At 42.8% G+C, this 17,974-nt stretch overlaps 1 pseudogene; it reads right to left on the reverse strand.

Annotated features, from left to right (window-relative positions):
• The window catches only part of LOC100138518 (vacuolar protein sorting-associated protein 35-like), a 38,852-nt pseudogene extending 34,044 nt beyond the window's left edge, over positions 1-4,808 (reverse strand).
• Between the last annotated feature and the right edge of the window lie 13,166 nt (positions 4,809-17,974).

Consider the following 17,974-nt stretch of genomic DNA (forward strand, 5'->3'; position numbering starts at 1 on the left):
TATGATTCTCATCATATAAACAATGAAAAATAAGTATTCCAGAAAAGCTGTGAAAAAAAATAAAGCTAGATGTGCACTCAACTGCAAGTGCATATTCAAACACAACAGACCAACACAACATTGCCTGCAGGAGTTTGAAGTTCATGATTTAGAGATATCCATTGTAACTCAGACTGGAAATGAGACAGAATCTACTCTGGAAAAACAATGGTTCTCCTGAGATAATCATTAGCTCTGCAGAGAGTACAAAGTCAGATCAAAGACTCCCTTCCTGGAAAGGCTATGGTGAGTTCAGTGAAACTCTGGCAGCCTGATTTGAGAAAGAATGCTCTGTTTGCATTCTGGGGGACAACTAGAGCACCATTGCCTGTGAGCTATAGATCACAGCAGTTCCATTTCTGCTTAAATGGCCTGAACAAAACTCCCAGTGTACCTCAAGGTATCTTTTGGGCTCCAAGTATGTGTGACTGGCACAAAGAAGACTGGGTGATGACTGATCTTAAAAATATTGTAAGACATGGTAGGGCTACAAGAAACTTTTCCAAGTAAATCAACTTGAGCTTCATTGACCACATTTAATTTATTTTCTCTCTGTGTATTCGTGGCTAGAAAATTGAATACTCATGGAATATTTGTTTCTATTTCACTTTTCCACGCCATCCTATTGTTTGCACCATTGTTTTCCCATACAGCCATAATGACTCTAATTTATGTCGGTGCTACCCGGTGAATAATTGGTCATGCATTAGGAATAATGCACAAACTCTGTTTAGACTTGGATGATGAAAGAATCAGTGTGTAATATTTGATCCATGCATATGTGTTTTGTCTATACAAATCCAGTGTTATTACCAGTATGTTTTGGTAAATTATACTTCCTTTTTAAAAATTAAATAGTAAAAACAAAAGTGAATTGATGTGTTCTAAAGTTCAAATAGTATATCCTTCTTATCACGAAACATGCTCAGCCCTACCCAGCTAAACTTTTCTCTAACCCTCGTGGTGGCCTCAGGGCATTATCTTGGCTTCAGCTCCATCTCTGTATTATTCCTGGATGCCCATATGATTTGCCAACCAGTTTTTTCCCTCCAGATTTATGGCTGGCTTGTTTTCTTAATCCTTACCACATTTCTGAAATTCCACTCTCAAAATAGAGACACACAATGCTCTCAATCTGCTAATTTCTAGTGACTCATCTGGAGCCTCTTTCTCCTAGGAAATTGAGCCTCCATTTTATTTCTTTGGCTCTTTAAGAAGCTAGACCATTTTCTCCTAAGTATTCTAAGCTATCCAACATAACACAACAGTTTATAAATAGGATTAGTGGCCTCTTTGTAACATGGACATCACCAGATGGTCAACACCGAAATCAGATTGATTGTATTCTTTGCAGCCAAAGATGGAGAAGCTCTATACAGTCAGCAAAAACAAGACCAGGAGCTGACTGTGACTCAGATCATGAACTCCTCATTGCCAAATTCAGACTTAAATTGAAGAAAGTAGGGAAAACCACTAGACCATCCAGGTATGACCTAAATCAAATCCCTTATGATTATACAGTGGAAGTGAGAAATAGATTTAAGGGCCTAGATCTGATAGATAGAGTGCCTGATGAACTATGGAATGAGGTTTGTGACATTGTACAGGAGACAGGGATCAGGACCATCCCCTTGGAAAAGAAATGCAAAAAAGCAAAATGGCTGTCTGAGGAGGCCTTACAAATAGCTGTGAAAAGAAGAGAAGCCAAAAGCAAAGGAGAAAAGGAAAGATATAAGCATCTGAATGCAGAGTTCCAAAGAATAACAAGAAGAAATAAGAAAGCCTTCCTCAGCGATCAATGCAAAGAAATAGAGGAAAACAACAGAATGGGAAAGACTAGAGATCTCTTCAAGAAAATTAGAAATACCAAGGGAACATTTCATGCAAAGATGGGCTCTATAAAGGACAGAAATGGTATGGACCTAACAGAAGCAGAAGATATTAAGAGGTGGCAAGAATACACAGAAGAACTGTACAAAAAAGATCTTCATGACCCAGATAATCACGATGGTGTGATCACTGACCTAGAGCCAGACATCTTGGAATGTGAAGTGAAGTGCACCTTAGAAAGCATCACTACAAACAAAGCTACTGGAGGTGATGGAATTCCAGTTGAACTCTTTCAAATCCTGAAAGATGATGCTGTGAAAGTGCTGCACTCAATATGCCAGCCAATTTGGAAAAGTCAGCAGTGGCCACAGGACTGGAAAAGGTCAGTTTTCATTCCAATCCCAAAGAAAGGCAATGCCAAAGAATGCTCAAACTACTGCACAATTGCACTCATTTCACACACTAGTAAAGTAATGCTCAAAATTCTCCAAGCCAGGCTTCAGCAATACGTGAACTGTGAACTTCCTGATGTTCAAGCTGGTTTTAGAAAAGGCAGAGAAACCAGAGATCAAATTGCCAACATCAGCTGGATCATCAAAAAAGCAAGAGAGTTCCAGAAAAACATCTATTTCTGCTTTATTGACTATGCCAAAGCCTTTGACTGTGTGGATCACAATAAACTGGAAAATTCTTCAAGAGATGGGAATACCAGACCACCTGACCTGCCTCTTGAGAAATTTGTATGCAGGTCAGGAAGCAACAGTTAGAACTGGACATGGAACAAGAGACTGGTTCCAAATAGGAAAAGGAGTATGTCAAGGCTGTATATTGTCACCCTGCTTATTTAACTTATATGCAGAGTACATCATGAGAAATGCTGGGCTGGAGGAAGCACAAGCTGGAATCAAGATTGCCAGGAGAAATATCAATAACCTCAGATATGCAGATGACACCACCCTTATGGCAGAAAGTGAAGAGGAACTAAAAAGCCTCTTGATGAAAGTGAAAGGGGGGAGTGAAAAAGTTGGCTTAAAGCTCAACACTCAGAAAACTAAGATCATGGCATCTGGTCCCATCACTTCATTGCAAATAGATGGGAAAACAGTCTCAGACTTTATTTTTTGGGGCTCCAAAATCACTGCAGATGGTGATTGCAGCCATAAAATTAAAAGATGCTTACTTCTTGGAACGAAAGCTATGACCAACCCAGATAGCATATTCAAAAGCAGAGACATTACTTTGCCAACGAAGGTCCATCTAGTCAAGGTTATGGTTTTTCCTGTGATCATGTATGGATGTGAGAGTTGGACTGTGAAGAAAGCTGAGCACTGAAGAATTGAAGCTTTTGAACTGTGGTGTTGGAGAAGACTCTTGAGAGTCCCTTGGACTGCAAGGAGATACAACAAAGGAGATCAGTCCTGGGTGTTCTTTGGAAGGAATGATGCTAAAGCTGAAACTCCAGTACTTTGGCCACCTCATGCGAAGAGTTGACTCATTGGCAAAGACTCTGATGCTGGGAGGGATTGGGGGCAGGAGGAAAAGGGGACGACAAAGGATGAGCTGGCTGGATCGCATCACTGACTCGATGGATGTGAGTTTGAGTGAACTCTGGGAGTTGGTGATGGACAGGGAGGCCTGGCGTGCTGCAATTCATGAGGTCGCAGAGTTGGAGACCACTAAGCGACTGAACTGAACTGAACTGTAATGAATGTGATATTATTTGCAGACTTTATGCCCCAAGTTTTTGTCCCACTCTATTAGCAATGGTGGTAACCCCACCTCACTCCCGGCAGTTTATGTCCAGTCATTGAACTGACTCTTGCTAATGTTATCATTTTGCTAAATGATGCTAACAATGACCTCCCTTTTGGTAAATCCACTAGGCACCCTGTTGTCCCCAGCTGTTACTCAGCCTGTCAGCAAGGTTCATTACAGTTGGCCACTCTGTCCTTTTATATTTTCTCTCCACTTAAAGCACTTTCTTCTCAACAACATGATCTTTGGGGATTTCCTCTGGCCTCACTGGCTATGCCATCTCAGTATCCTTGCCTAGATTCTTGTCCTCCACAGTGGTTAGAGAGCACCAGAGTGTGTCACGTCTTCCCTGCCTGCAGGGTGTCTCCAGGAATTCTCATCCAAGGGCGTGGTATCAAGTGACATGCAAGTATTTACTAACTCTGTGACTCCACCTCGTCTGACAGCCTACATGGCTTGACCACTGGACGTGTATCAGATTCCCAGTGTGGCCCATCCTAGGGAGAGTGCTCACTCTCTCCACAGGCTGCTCTTCTTCCTGGTCCCCTGGCAATTCTTGGTGCCACCATCCTCTAAGTTCCTTGACCTAGAAATATGGAAATTATCCTTGGTTCCTATTCTCATCCTACCTGGCATTCAATCTTGCAGCAAATTCTATCATCTCTACTTGCAGACACACCGCTGGTCCTTCCACCCAACTCACCTCCCCTACTGGCCTGGGCCATGACCCCCAGCTCACCTTGATCATTCAAAGTCTTCAAGGCGTCTTCCTGTACCTACGATTGCTACTTAATCTTGTTTTCTACAATACAAAGTGACCTTCTGAAAACACAAGATAGAAGTCAAACAACTAGATTCTTTGTTCCCGAACCCAAACAACAGCCTAAGTGAGCCGTTTGCCTGTTTCTGCAGTGGAAACACAAGTGCCTCCCACCGCCTGACACAGACCTCTGTGCTCTGCTTGTTCTTTTCAGCCATTTTGGCCACTTTGCATAAAGTTGGGTGCCACCACCTGGCCCCTGCCATTCTGGAGCCCTGTAATCCTAAATGATACAAGAAAACCCAGTTCAGCTTCATCTCATACTGTCAATCCCAGACTTCAGTATTCACACCACATTACCATATGATGCCAACATCTCTTTATCAATAGACTTGTTAGCCTTGTTGAAGGGGACACTCTCCATGGTATCTCAAAGGAGTATATTGGTATCACTCAATAAATCTGCTTTAATATTCCCACCTCTCCAAAACCATGGTCTTTCCTCAACACTTGAGCAAGGTAGATCTGCCATCTCTGCTCTTTCCTGGAGGATGTCAGTGCTCTGGGAGCCACCCTAGCAACACTCAAGAACCAGCCACAGGGGTTCTTGGCTGGGTTGCTAGTTCCTAAGCCAATCACTTTCTGTTTTTCAAGTCTTCCAAGCAGTTAACAAAAGCCAACTCTGTCCATCATCATTTCCCTTATGTTGTTCCTAAATCGTCTAACTCCCAGAGCCCAACAAGGCCTGTGTTCCAACTGCTTCCATTCCAGTTACCAAGGAAGAGTCCTAGTGGGGGTGTTCGTGCATGGCCTCTGCTAGCAGCTCAGCTGGTAAACAATCTGCCTGCAGTGCGGGAGACCCCGGTTTGATTCCTGGGTTGGGAAGATCCCCTGGAAAAGGGATAGGCTACCTAATCCAGTATTCTTGGGCTTCCCTGGTGGCTCAGCTGGTAAAGAATCCTCCTACAATGCAGGAGACCTGGGTTCTATCCCTGGAGAAAGGAAAGGCACCCACTCCAGTATTCTGGCCTGGAGAATCCCATGGACTGTATAGTCTGTGGGATCGCAAAGAGTCAGACACGACTGAGCCACTTTCACTTACTCTGCTCGCAATGGGGTCCTCATTGCTGTTAGACCTGGCTCCCAAATCTCCCATTTTAAGGGCCCATTTTAGTCTGCACTCTCTCAAAACAGAACAAAAGGCAAGATTTTATGTGCACACTATTTACCTCGGAAGTGACTTCAGAAGCAGAAATGAAAGACCAAGGAAAGTGAAGTGGGAAAACAGGGATCGTTCACACGAGAAGGCAGTGTCTGTTGGTCACCAGGACCTTCTGCAGCGCATATAAAATGCTGTCCAAAACCATCTGCTGAAGAGGTGAAGGCAAAGGGCATCCGCTCTGGGCCTTTCCCACTCGCACTGGCAGGGAGACGGCCTCCCTGCACTTACAGCTTGTGTGTGCCTGAATTCAGGGCAGGAGTCAAGAAGCCTCAAGGGGAAAAGTGTAGCTCAAGCCTGAGATGAGGCACAGGCATCACCAGGTGGGCAGCTCTAAGGTGGGGCTGGGGGGTGAGGTCTGTCTGAGGGACAGCCGGGCCTGGGCAAAGTCAGTCCACCAGCAGAGAGAGGGATATCAGATCCTTTCTGCTATGACACTTCAGACAGTCGCTAAAGTGCCCTGGCTCTCCCTCAGCTTATTCATTTGTAAATCGTGAAATGTGGGCTAAATTTGTGGCTCCAAAACCTATCTTTAGAACACAGCTACATCGGGAATTCCTAAAGTCACATGAATTTGGGCCCCAGATATCCTGTTTCAGGGAGTCCTGGCTACAGTACAAGAAATCATGTTTCATAAACCTCTGGGGTGATTCCAATGTAGTTAGTCTCTACACCCACTTCTAGAGTCCTTTTTCATTCTGTGACTTGGTGGATTATTTAGCCATTGGATAAATGATGTTGGAATTTCAAGATAAATATAGCATGGAATTATTTAATTTACAGATTTGCATTTGGATGAGTTTACACAAAAGAAGCAATAAGTTTGTAACATAAGACAATATCCAACCAGATGTTGCAGATCACACAACTTTCACCTGTGGAGGTGGTTTTTTAGCAATAATCAAATTGTTCTCTTCATTCTTTTTTACCCAGTGTAATAAATACTTGCTAAACATATTCTATCTAGTAGATTGTACTATTTGTTGATAGTGATCTGGTGCTATTATAAAAAGACAAATAAGACATTGTCCTCGTATGAAAGAAGTGTGTTACAATGTGACAGATAAAGAATTAAGGCAGAATGAAATGTCATGGTCAGGGGGTGGGGGAGAGACAAAGCCTGTAGATTTTTCCAAGAAGGAAACAATTACATTTTGCCAAATGAAGAATGCAAGATTTTTTGGCTATAGTTTATTAATCTCTCCAGCTATGTTCAGCAACCAAGGACAGCATAGAAGAAAGCAGAATTTGAGGAAGATGGACATGGAAGTAAAGACAGTGAGGGGTCCTCAGGGCCCCCAAGAACATCGCTGCACTGAGTTGGAGGCCAGTGAAGCCAGAGTCAGAGGACGTGGACTGCCCTGGAGAGATGAAGAAACACGGCATCATCACGCGGGGAAGTGAGCACAAGTTCAAGGTACACTGAGAGACAGACTTCAACAAAGTTCTGGGTGTGAATGGGGAGTTTACAGTTCGCAAGCTTGAATGGTTGGCAGCTTCAAATAGTGCGTGTGGTCTGAAGGTTGCCCTAGACCACAGTCGAGGCTGCCTGAGCGGCAGGAGCAGTCCTACTGATGTGGGCCTGACAGGTGTGACTTCAGGAGGGTGCACGCCCGGCCAACCAGACACGGGCTTCAGGACAAAGAGGCTTCTCGTCCTCAGTTTATCTCACGATACCATTAAGATGCAGGCTATGGGTTGAAAGTCAAGGACAACCTCTGACACCAGGACTGAGAGGTTTCTAATCTTCAGTGGCAGAAGCATTGAGTGCAGTTCATTTGTTTGCTCTACGTAACTGTACTGGCTTCATGACCCCACACTCCCAGTGGCCCTTAGGATGCTGCCACGCCAGTAACTCGCAGCTCAGGGACCTCCAGACGGGTGGGCTTGCTCACTCATTCAGCCCCAGGGCCCTGGACCGAGCGTGACTGCTGGTCTTTCGCACCCCGACACACACCTCCTTTCCTCCGGAGATCTGGGTTTTGGGACGGGTCAGTGCAGACTCTGCTGCAGGCATGCACACTTGGCTTCTGTTTCAGAGCGCCCAGATCAACTTGGTGACCCTGAGGGACCCAAAAAGTGTCTGTTAATCAGTTGGCAATTAGCAGACCTGACCCTGATGAACAGCAGAGGGTGGCCAGGCTGTTCCGGGAAGCCTGGCCTCTGTTTGGAACACTTGAGATCACAAATGCTCTCCATGTGCAAGCCCTCCAGCTCACTCAATCACTGGAGACTAACTGCCCTCAAACTGTCACTCCTTTTCCGGAATCATCAATTTTCTTGGAAAAAATAATTAGACCCATAAGAAGGAAAAAAGAAAAGAAAACAGTATGAAAGGCAAGATAAGCCAAAATGAGCAAAATGTTTCCAGTCAAAGAGAAGGGAAAGTAAGACTTGTCAGCAACCCCTCAAAAATAATATGATTATGTTTTATTGCCCCTTCTTTTTTTCCTGGCATTTCTGATGTAAATATTTTGTATACATTAGAGAAGTTGTAAAAAAAAATTATTTCAGAGTGCTGTAGCTTCCTACTGGGGACAATGTAAGTCTAATCTTGCCAGGAGGCAACAGACAAATCACTACACACACTCCAAGCTTTCTGTGATGCTTAAAAATAGATGCTGAGAAAAGTTTCTGAATGCTTCTTCTCAGGAACATAAGAAATGTTGAAATCATTATGTGATCATTCAAAATATAGGCTGCCATGTAATCCAAGTTAATAGAATTTGCTATGTTTATTTTGCTTTTAAGGCATAACCAGCATAAACAGATTCTGCTCTAATGGCTTGGTGTTGCTATACATAACAGGCATAAATAGGGATTTTGGAAACAGTATGTTTTCACTTGATTGAAACCAAGGAAGAGATGTAAATGTGAAAATGAACTAAATAAAAAATGAGATTGACCTCTTCATGAAAAAAAGATGTATATGTTTGTGAATTTAAAAATGAGCCCTCAAAGACAGATTATTAAAGACTTTCATATTTATCATTATCTTCTGGATAATAAACCTGGAATTAAATTTAACTCCTATAACATAGAAACTTACCATAAAGGAAAGGCATTAATAAGAAAAATAATATCACACAAAATACCTCAGATAAATGAGTTTGATGGTTGCAGATTATAGCTTGTGTTGAGGCTGTTTTGTCTTAGAAATCTGTCAAGCTTTCTCTACTCAAAACACACTGCTGAGGTGGGGAAAGCTCTAGATTCTGTGCTTTGGGAAGTATTCCATTCAAGGGGAAGGAGTGAGTCTCCTGTGTGCTCTGCACATTGAGGGCTGGGGGAAACCTGCCTGTCACATTTCCTGAGTATCAGCAATGCACACGTTAGATATTTTTGACAGACACCAGACACCACGTGAGAAACCTGGAAGGGACGTCCCCACAGAGCCTGGCATCCGCGAGTTCACCTTATGATGAAAGGCGGAAGTGTCTGCAGGTAAAGGGATCAAGGCGCTGACAAGTGGCAGATATGGAGAAGAGAGACGGAAGATTTGGGGTCAAACAGCAGGGAGGAGAAGAGCCCTGAGACAACAGAAGCTGCCGCTCCGAGTCCTGTGAGCTCCGCTGGACTCAGGGACTTGAGTCAAATGAAAGATGGGTCTGGTGAGTTTTGTTTTGAAAAGCCAGATCTAAAGTTTCAATCCCTGCTAGCACTGATGAACTAGGTTATGCATATTTTTATATTGTCAACAGTTTCAAGTAATAAAAAATTTAAAAATACTTGCAGGAACCATTGACTGAGCACTCATTCTGTGCTTTACGTCAGCTTTAAAATCTGTTCTCCCAACAATCACGTTATCACATTTTGTATGGAGAACTGAGGGCTAAGAGAGAAGGAATACCTTGTCCAGTATCGTGCAGGAATATTAATACCAAAATTGAGTTTGAACCCAGTTCTTCTCAACTCTGAAGAGCACATAATTAAATGTGACAATATGCCAAATTATTTCAGTTCAAAGATTAGAATATAATGCTATTTTTGGTCCTAAATTCAACCTGATTCAAGTCTCCAGCAATTTATTCAGAATGACTGTATTTCAGGTGTATACATTATACTCACACACACACACACACACACAGCAGAAGCCTAGCTGCTCATCTTCTGATATCTGCCTACACTCTTGTAATTGAGCAAAATATATACAATCTGATTTTTAAAAATAAAGAAAATCTCACAGAAGGAAAAAAAATGATCATTTTCCATATAAAATTTGATACAGTTAGGTTTACTCCAGGGGGTGGTAAAGGAAGACGTCTTGTTCTTTCTGTAAATTGCTTTCCAGTGTTCAGGCATCCTGCCTGCAGCTTACCCTTCAGATAACACCTCTCAGATCTTTATCTGTCATAGTATTATTATGGCATTCCTTATTTATAATCAATTAGGGGAAAATGTAAAGAATGATATGCTTCAAATGTTTTTTGATATAGCGCCAAATCTTCACGTATGTTCCTGGCAGATTAGTCCCCTCTGCAGAAGGGTATCAGCACACGGGACTTCCCCTTGTGACATATGCAGTCACGCTCCACTTTCCTGCTAACTAAAAGAGACTAAACCACGACTTTTTTGCCTCACACTACCAAATCTACAATTGAGAACAGAAGCACTCTTATTTTCTGATGCTGCTTTCAAGAAATCGGGGGCCTTGAAGAGAGTTCATTCAAGGCTGAAAAGTCTTTCTCAGCTGTGAGATGGGACTGTCACTCCCTACAGAATTGCCGTGCCATCTTAAATTCTTGCAAGGAGTTGTGTCCCCTGAATCTGCCACCAAGGTCACAGAATCTCTTCATTCTTACAAAGAAAATGTAAACAGTACAGGAAAATGATAAATCTATTACTCCATGAATGTGTCCTCACCATTAAGGCACAGAGTTGCTTCCGACTCAACCGCCCTAGTGCGCCCCTCCTCCAAAACTAACAGTTCATTTTGGTAGGCCAGCTGAGCCCACGTGGCCATTCACCAGCTACCAACAGTTGTCTATGTATGTGGAAGCTACGATGTCTGATAATTATTGCCGGAATTCTTGGTAGAAAATTTAACATGCCTAGACATTTATGAGAAAAATATGTATCAATAAATTCAGATACAAAAGGCCTAAAGAGATGCTTCCCAAAAGTAGACACACAAATTGCAAATAGGTCTATGAGAAGATGCTCAACATCATTAGTCATCAAGGAAATACAAATTAAATCCATGAGATTCAACTTTTACATGCTTTAAATTGCCTAAAATAAAAAAGGCAATACAAGTCTTGTGAGAATATGGAGCACCTGGAACTCTCATGCACTGCTGATGTAAAACGGTGCCACTATTTAGCAAAACAGTTTAGCAGTTTCTTTAAAATTAACACACTCCTCAGTTCAGTTCAGTCACTCAGTCATGTCTGACTCTTTGTGATCCCATAGACTGCAGCACGCCAGGCTTCCCTGTCCATCACCAATTCCCAGAGTTTACGCACACACATGTCCATCAAGCTGGTGATGCCATCCAACCATCACATTCTCTGTCATCCCCTTCTCCTCCTGCCCTCAATCTTTCCCAGCATCAGAGTCTTTTCAAATGAGTCAGTTCTTCGCATCAGGTGGCCAAAGGATTGGAACTTCAGCTTCAGCATCAGTCCTTCCAATGAATACTCAGGACTCATTTCCTTTAGGAGGAACTGGTTGGATCTCCTTGCAGTCCAAGGGACTCTCAAGAGTTTTCTCCAACACCACAGTTCAAAAGCATCAATTCTTCAGCGCTCAGCTTTCTTTATAGTCCAAATCTCACATCCATACATGACTACTGGAAAAACCATAACCTTGACTAGATTGACCTTTGTCAGGAAAGCAATGTCTCTGCTTTTTAATATGCTGTCTGGGTCAGTCATAGCTTTTCTTCCAAGGAGCAAGTGTCTTTTAATTCCATGGCTGCAGTTAGCATCTGCAGTGATTTTGGAGCCCCCCACCCCCATCTTCCTGCCAAATGAAGTCTCTCTCTGTTTCCATTGTTTCCTACTATACAGCAGAAACATTCCACTCCTGGATTTTTAATCATATATATATATATATATGTCATACATGACTGCTCATTGCAGGATTTTTATTTTTGTTTTTGGCAATAGCTCCAAACTAGAAGCAATCCAAAAGCCTGTAAACAGGTGAATGGGAAGCAAATTGCTTTAATTCATATAGTGGAATGCTACCCAGCAATAAAAAGGAGTGAATCATTGATAGATGGTACCACATGGATAAATCTCAAAAACCACTAAGCTGAATGAAAAAAGTGAAGCAAAATGAGTACATACTGCATCATTCACTTACAAAACATCTATAAAATGCAAATTATGACTCCCCTAGAGGATGTTTATGGAGGACAGTGTTCCTAAGACTTATGCAGAACCAAGAGAATGCCCAAACACTCTAACATGTAGCATGCAGAAAAGGCATTTGTTGAAATTTAAGGCCCATTCCTTATTTGTAAAGCATATTTTAAACAACTCTAATTTCACCATCCCAAATATTACTCATCTTTCAAGCTCCAATCAAGCCTGGAATTCTTTTCTAATCCTTTCTTTAAGACAGGGAGTGAGCAATTGCTGACCAGTTGCATGACTACTTCCATTTGGCTGTCTCCCCAGAACTGATGCTCACACCTAGGAGTGGTCCTAACTCCCAAGCCATGGCCTGTCAATCCAACCTGACTGGGACCAAATTTCAGTGTCCTCAGCATCTCTGAACACTGGAGTCTGCTCTGTGCTGGCCTCCCATGGCTGTTCTCTCAGGGCCCCGTGCGTCTGCTGCTCTGAGTAAGCCAAGGGCACATGAAAACCACACAGACTTTTGGACTCCCTTCCCTGCAGCTCTGTGCTCTCCCTTCCCTAAATCACAGCCACTTAGCACTGAGTTCTGGCCTCCATTTTTCTGTCCAGAGAGCCTGTGGTCTCCACGTGGGCTCCAACCCCTGTGCTAGAGTCTGGAAGATGCTCTCAGGGAGAAGCAAGGATGAATGTGAGGCTCACATGTGTGCTTCTTTTGTCTCAGGGATCACAGCCTGTGTTTGTTGTCAAAAGCCTGCAAAGAGCAGCTTTGAATATTTTATTCAGCTTTTTCACTTGTCAGTGGCAGGATAATAAGCCCAATAGCATCCATTCCATCATGGGCAGAGCATAGTGAGATCTTTTATGTTGAGAATATTACACTTGAAAACTAGCTGTAGAAATAATTTGTGTCTTAGGAGGACACTGTCTTCTCTCTCAGGGGTATTTTCTGGTTTGTTCAGCCATATGTCAGGTTTCCAGGGCTGAGATGGGTCACAGCTGGGTGGTGGTAACCACTGCAGTCAGCTAGTTACTTCCAGTCCCCCTTGTTTCTGCAGGACTGATGCTGTAACCCTCTGGGCCCTGGACATCAGCGCCCACTCCTGTTGGGGGCCAGCGTGAGGCACTCCACCCGTGGCAAAGGTCATGAGGAAGGAGGCTCGACATACGCAAAGGTGGGATCGAGCCTCAGGAGTCCCCCTGGAAATCCTCGAGCATCTACCCCATAACCGGAGCCTGCCTACTTTACTACTTTGTGCTCTCACCTACACTGACTTTATGGGGGGCTGTCCCCCACCACCTCTTTCGGAGAAGGAGTTAACTTAGAGCTCCAGTTAATAATAATTCCTGGGTGTGACAGGAGCGTTTCAACCTACAAACTCCTCTGAAGGTTCTCTGGCCTGCCTGACAGGCTTGTTCGGCCACATGTGATTGCTCACAGCCTCCCAACCATGAGAGGCACGAGATGCTTTAAACCTTCTAAAAACAGGTTCCTTAGAAAAGTTAGAAAACTATTAGTATAAGTATAATGGGCTGATTAGAAATTGTATTGGTGAAGGGTTTTTCATTTGTTGAGCCAACGTTTGTTGCTAAGTCTCCACATCCCCTGCCCTTACACACATTAATGAATATATAGAAGAAATAAGTATTAACCTTTGGTATTAATCACGTTGGGCCTTAGGCTAAGTAAATTCTTTCCTTAACTAAAACCCACTACACCTTCACCCTATAGGAATGTAACTTCATTTGGGTGGCGTCTGTTTTAAGGATAATCACCCCTGGAGAAATAAGTGTTGACTGACCACTATCACAGGGAGAGGGTCATAAATTGTCAGCAGGCCCCCTGGCCAGAAGATGATGTAACACCCCTAAGACCTCTGTATGCATTTGTATGAAGCACCTGACTTTGATAAAAGTCAGGACTGCTGACCCCGCGTGACTTTTGTATAACATCTCAGTGTATAAAAACAGACTCTGGAAAATAAAGAATTGGGATCAGTTCCTCGAAATACTGGTCTCCCCATGTCTCTCTCTCTCTCAAACTCTGGCTGAGTCTCCATCTGGAGTGTGGAGCCCGCCAAGCTTACTAACTTTGCCTGGGCTTCTAAGATCCGACCAGGGAGGCCTCAGTGTCTTCTCTCCTTCGGGAGAACGGAAGGACGCCTGCGGCCTATATAAGTGGTGCAAGCTTCTTGTCTTGAAGTTTTATTGACTTCCTGCGTAAACCAAGCTACTCAGCCTCTTTTCTTCACCGAATTTTCCTACTGAGCTATCCTTATTCTATTACTCTTTATATCTCTAATTAATATTTAATTAAAGCCAGTGTATCCAGTGAACTCGCTGAAGCTGTCTCCCCTTCGAATACCCTGGATCAGCCGGGGCTGGACCTTGGCAGCCTCCAGCCCAGGGGCTCAGCCCACAGGCTGTCCCAGGGGAAGAAAGGCCCCAGAGCCTGGGCACTTCTCATGATTCCACCCTCTCAGGGAAGTTGTGTATACCAACCTACATGTACATCAAATGTGTACATTGATTCAGCTTTTCTACTCATCTTCAGCAGGGGGTTGTCACGTGATCTAGACCAGGGGTTGGCAACCTTCCTGTGAATGGCCAGATGGTGCACATCTGAGCCAGTGGGGCACACTCTCCACCATGCCCCTTGACTGTACCACGCAGCACCAACGCGGCACAGAAATGCATGAGTGCAGCTGTGCTCCAACAGGCCTTCGCGTGCACTCAGGCACGGGCTGGAGGCCAGTTTTCCCTTACGAAGGTGGTTGTTACCGAGGTCCCACTTTTTTGCCTTGTTTGTTGGTATGGTCTCCTCGTCTATGATTAGTTGAGAAATGAACCATGTTTCCTATTTCTCTGGCATCTTCTTTAAGCTGAAGGGGGACACATGCCATCTGTCTTATGAACACTGTTAACTGTTCGGGAAGATGGGAGGGTACAGGTGTCCAGTTGTGGCTAGAATCTGAACTGAGAAAAGTGCTGTGTGATGGGAAATCAAGTTTTAAATGGTCAAGCCAAAATCTTTTTCAAGGTTTTGAAAACTCAGGGATTAAAGCTCTCAAGGAGTAATCCTGTTCTTTAGATTTGAACTGATTAAATTCAAGAAGGAAGAGTGGGCATTAAAATGTACTATAAAGGTTTCTTATCAGAAGGTTTGAAACACATGTAGTCATACATTTACCTTCAGTTGTTTGTAGTTTACTGGTTTAGGAGTTATCAGCTCTAATCAGATATCAATTGCATATCTAAAGACTGAAATGCTTTCAGAACTACTTTATAAGTGTGAATAATGTCCTTACTTCCTTCCTTGGATAAATTCAGTGGTTAAAATACATTCAGACTACAAAATTGGATAGAAAAGATACTGTTAGTGCTGCTTATAAAGTGAAAGAGCGCTAATGTGCAATGTTTTGAAATGGGACCCGATAAAATGGGTAAAATTGATATCTCTTTGAATCCAAAAAACATTTACAAGATTTAAAAGCATTGAGCTAGCTTGGTATTGAAATATTTATCTAAATAAAAAGAGCTACAATACAGTGAAAGTTCTTGAATTAATATGAATCATTTTTTCTTGTCATCATAGTGATGAGGCAGAACATGGCTTGAAACCTAAATGCAGTTTCAAACTTTAAATCCTTGCCATTTACCTTAATTTGTTTTTACTTAGTTTTGCTACTTCTACTTTGTAGCTTAAAATAAGGCTGTTAAAAATGTTAGAAATGTTGGTTTTAATGTTCCTTTTTTTTGGCTATGAAAATGGAAAATATTGGAATAAAGTAATATCCAGCATTAGAGTTTGAGTGAACACTCTGACACATGGATGTAATCTTTCTGCAGAACAGTTTGTTGGGGCATAGCAAAAGTCTTGGAAAAATAATCATAGGCTCTTTAATCCAAATTTATTATTTCTAGGCATATATCCTAAGGAAACATCAAGAAAATTTAGTTTAAATAATAATAATATTATACAACCACAACATTATACCATGGAAGTGTGCTTATTAACCTGAACAGGCCTTGTGTGCGTTAGTTCACTCTACATCACCCTGTGTTTTTATTATTAGAAACAGAAATGAGAAATCAGTTAGATGTCCACTTGCAGCTGGGGTGATCCCTTGCAGCTAGGGATCCACATATAACCTAAGGTCTGCCAAGAAACTCCACCCATCTCCAACTGGATGTGGGAGGGAGTGATGGGAAGGGACACAATGAAATGTCAGCAGTGTTGACACTTGCTTGTCCCTGAATCCACGTGGCTGGCTGGCTTCACAGGCAGCTTACAGAGTAAGGGCAAGATCATCTCCATTCCAACTGCAGGATGCTCAGTGTCCAGGAAACACGTGGTAATCCACATAGCCTGCAATTCTTTTGATTGAAGTCAATGCCAGATTCCATCAGCACAGCGGATAACAGAATTACAGCATTGCACCTCCAGGGAGGCTGCACCAGTGACTCAGTCAGGACGTAGAAAGTGGAGAACTGATCAGCTGTGCCCCACAGGCCTCAGTCATATGAACAGTTCCGAGTCATCAGCTGGTGACAGCTTTCTCTTCAAGTTTGCAAAGTGGAGTCAAAGTTTAAACCAGAGCAGGAGGAGGGTGGGGCAGTGCTCAGGAGAGGAAGACTCTTCATGACAGACTCTAGTCACCAGCAAGCAACCTGACAGCTCCCCACCTGCCGCAGCACACGATGCAAACCCTCTGCCTAGGCACCCAGCCCACATGTGCCCGAGTGTACATGTGCATGCACTCATGTGTGCGTGTGTGGGTTTGTGCACATGCACCCAGACTCAATTTGAGAAATGGTTTTCAACATTAAACTGTTATAAATCTGGCCAGAGTTTCAGTTAATGATTTTTCTCTAGACGGACTTTCTGATATCTGACCATTTCTCAGAATATCACCCTCTTTACTGGGAAATAATGCAGTATGGAGGTATTTCCTCTTCATTACAAAAACTGGATTTTTAAAAATAATAATACTATATATAAAACAGATAACTAGTAAGGACCTACTGTAAAGCACAGGGAACTCTACTTAATATTCTGTAATGGCTTATATGGGGAAAGAATCTAAAAATTAGTGGATATATGTATGTTGTTGTTGTTCAGTTGCTAAACTGTGTCTGACTCTTTGTGACCTCATGGACTGCAGCATGCCAGGCCTCCTTGTCCATCACCATCTCCTGGAGCTTGCTCAAACTCATGTCCATTGAGTCGGTGATTCCATCCTACCATCTCATTCTCTGTCATCCCCTTCTCCTCCGGCCTTCAATCTTTCCCAGCATCAAGGTCTTTTCTAGAGTCAGCTCTTTGTATCAGGTGGCCAAAGTATTGGAGCTTCAGCATCATTGCTTCCAATGAATATTCAGGATTGATTTCCTTTAGGATTGATTGGTTTAATCTCCTTGCAATCCAAGGGACTCACAAGAGTCTTCTCTAACACCACAGTTCAAAGGCATTGATTTTTCAGCACTCAGCCTTCTTTATAGTCCAACTCTTACATCCATACATGACTACTGGAAAGATCATAGCTTTGACTATACAGACCTTTGTTGGCAAAGTGATATGTGTGCTTTTTAATACACTAAGTTGGTCATAGCTTTTCTTCCAAGGAGCAAGCATCTTTTAATTTCATGGCTGCAGTCACTGACTGCAGTGATTTTTGAGCCCAAGAAAATAAAATATGTTATATCTTCCACTTTTCTCCTTTCTATTTGCCATGAAGTGATGGGACTGGCTGCCATGATCATCCTTTTTTTTAATGTTGAGTTTCAAGCAAACTTTTTCACTCTCCTCTTCCATGCTCATTAAGATGTTCTTCAGTTCCTCTTCACTTTCTGGCATTAGAGTGATATCATTTGCATATCTGAAGTTGTTGACATTTCTCATGGCAATCTTAATTCCAGCTTATGGTTCATCCAGTCCAACATTTTGCATGATGTACTCTGCATATAAGTTACACAAGCAGGTGTATGTACATATATAACTGATTCACTGTGCTGTACAGCAGAAAGTAACCCAGTAGTGTGAACCTACTACACTACAATAAAAAG

The sequence above is a fragment of the Bos taurus genome, chromosome 4 (assembly GCF_002263795.3).
Source record: "Bos taurus isolate L1 Dominette 01449 registration number 42190680 breed Hereford chromosome 4, ARS-UCD2.0, whole genome shotgun sequence".
Classification (NCBI taxonomy): Eukaryota; Metazoa; Chordata; class Mammalia; order Artiodactyla; family Bovidae; genus Bos; species Bos taurus.